General features: G+C 39.4%; 1 pseudogene; it reads right to left on the bottom strand.

Moving 5' to 3' along the window:
• Positions 1–994: 994 nt before the first annotated feature.
• Positions 995–1,557, bottom strand: LOC130030273 (40S ribosomal protein S4, X isoform-like; annotated as a pseudogene).
• Positions 1,558–2,477: the final 920 nt, after the last annotated feature.

Raw genomic sequence — 2,477 nt, 5'->3', positions numbered from 1 at the left:
AGGCTAGCACCTTATAGTCTGTACTATCTCTACAGCCCTTAATTGGTTTGTTTCTTATGGAAGATGTAGCCAGGCGTATAGAGCATATATAGGCTACATCCTATCTTTAACAATCTTAAGTGATAAACATCAGCATTTATTTTCTTTCTCACTAACAAGTGGGAGAGGGACTCATCATAGACCTGGCTGGTCTGGAGGAGGCCATCATGGTTTTCTCTCTCTCTTCTTGGTACCACCAGAAAAATCCCAGAGCTTGACAAAACATTTATCACAGAGTCACCTTCTAGAGTTCTAGACTACAATCTTTAGAAGGTCTATTATTATTTTGATACCTAAAACTTACAGTTCTCTTAAGGAAGCCTTCTGAATTTTACTAATATAGGAGTAGTCAAGCAAAGGGGGGGTTGAAAAGAGAGATGAGAGGGGCTGGAGCAATAGCACAGAGGGTAGGGCGTTTGCCTTGCACGCAGCCGACCTAGGTTCAATTCCCAGCATCCCATATGGTCTCCTGAGCACCGCCAGGAGTAATTCCTGAGTGCATGAACCAGGAGTAAATCCTGTGCATTGCCAGGTGTGACTCCCCCCGCCAAAAAAAAAGAAAAAAAAGAAAAGAGAGATGAGAGTCCTAGAAAAAAATTTCACTGGAAAGTTTTAAAGCAGATGAAGGAACTGGAAAGAACTGGCTTCTTCATTCGACAGCAGAAACAATTGTGTTTAGTTCCTTTTCATGTGGCTCAAGACTCTCCCTGAACTCCAGGCAACGGTCGAAGTCAAATGAAAGACTGGTTTAAGACCTGCTCAACTCTGCAGTTTCCCAAACCAGTGAATGTTTGCACCACTTGAAGGGATAATGGAATTTGTGATGGAATCTTTTTAGAAAGATTAGATCAAAGGTCAGAAGCAACTTAGATGCATGTAATGATACTGTGTCAACTATTCAAATAGCTTTATAAAAATATACTACATTGGCCTTATTTAAGCATAGGACCCTTCATTATCCAACTCTGCCCTCTAATAATTCTTTACAGCCACCACTCTGCTTGACTTCCGGTCTCTTGTCTCTCTCTTCAGCAACTGTGAGGCGATGCCTTTTTCCTGAGGGAGAGAAATCCATGGTTTGTTACCCTGCCCAATGATAAAAATGTTGGGGAGGCAGGTGGCAAAGTTATTACCATTGATATCTTTTACATGGATGACATCAAAAAGAACCACGATGTCTCTTTCTGTTGGTGATCATTCCAAGTCTTCCCAGATTAGCACCTCCGGTCACCATGTACAGGTTTCCAGTGTCAAATTGGATGAAATCTGTAATCTTGTCAGTTTCCAAATCAATCTGAATGGTGTCATTCACTTTAATGAGGGGGTCTGGGTAGCTAATGGTCCGAGCACGTGTAACACTAAATAAGGGATTCCTTTGGTGCCCACAAAAATCTTCCTCGTTTTGCATAACTTATACTTTGCCTCCTAAGGAGTAATGTCATGAACAGCAAAGCATCCTTTGGTGTGATAAATGAGCCAGAAATTCTCTCCAGTCTTATCATTACTGATAACATCCATAACATAGCATCTTATTTTTCTGTTTTGGGCCTCACCCAGTGGTGCTCAAGGATTGCTTCTGGCACTGTGCTAGGAATCACTTCTGGCAGGGTGGGGGACCATATGGGGTGCTGGGGATTGAACCCAGGTTGACCATATGTAAGGAAAGTGCCCTACCTGATATAGTATCACTTTATAAATAAGAAAATAGTTTTATCTAGCTAATATGAAAGGAGAGGGAGAGGGATGGAGAGCAAAAAAGAATTCATAAATAAAGGGCAATTATGCACCTCAAGCTGGGATGTAGGCAACTTCAGAATAAAGTGCCAAGACTGGGTTTTATTTTTAAGAAATACAATTTAAAAGCTATTAGCTTAAACAAAAAGAACCCAAACAAAATTTAAACCATAGAAAAAAAACATTACAATGGATATCTTGGAAAAAAAGAAGGATCATATGGGATTTTTATGAACAATTATATGCCTCCAAATTGAATAAACTAGAAGAAATGGATTAGTTCCTAGAAACATTCAATCTACCAAAATTAAACCAAGAAGAAATAGCAGGCCAGGGAGATGGTTTAAAGGACTAGAGCACATGGTTGGCAATGCAGGAAGTCTCTGTTCAATTCCTGGTATGACAGAGTCCCCCGAGCACTACCAGGAGTGATCTAATAAGCATTGGGATGGAGGTAGGGCCTGAGTATTGCATAATGTAGCACAAAAACTGAGAAAAGAAAATAAATAGAAATATTAACTACAATAACAACAAGTAAGGAGATCGACTTATTGAAAAACGTTCTCATGAGGAAAAGCTAAACCAGGACAACATGACTTTATGGGTCGATTCTATCAAACTTTCAAAAAAATAATATCCAGTCTTAAATTCTTAGAAAATTTGAAGAGCATAAAATGAATTTCCAAATTAATTTTATAATGCCA

Source organism: Sorex fumeus, unplaced genomic scaffold (genome assembly GCF_029834395.1).
Source record: "Sorex fumeus unplaced genomic scaffold, SorFum_2.1 ptg000044l, whole genome shotgun sequence".
Taxonomy (NCBI): Eukaryota; Metazoa; Chordata; class Mammalia; order Eulipotyphla; family Soricidae; genus Sorex; species Sorex fumeus.
This window is presented reverse-complemented; position numbering and strand designations above follow the sequence as displayed.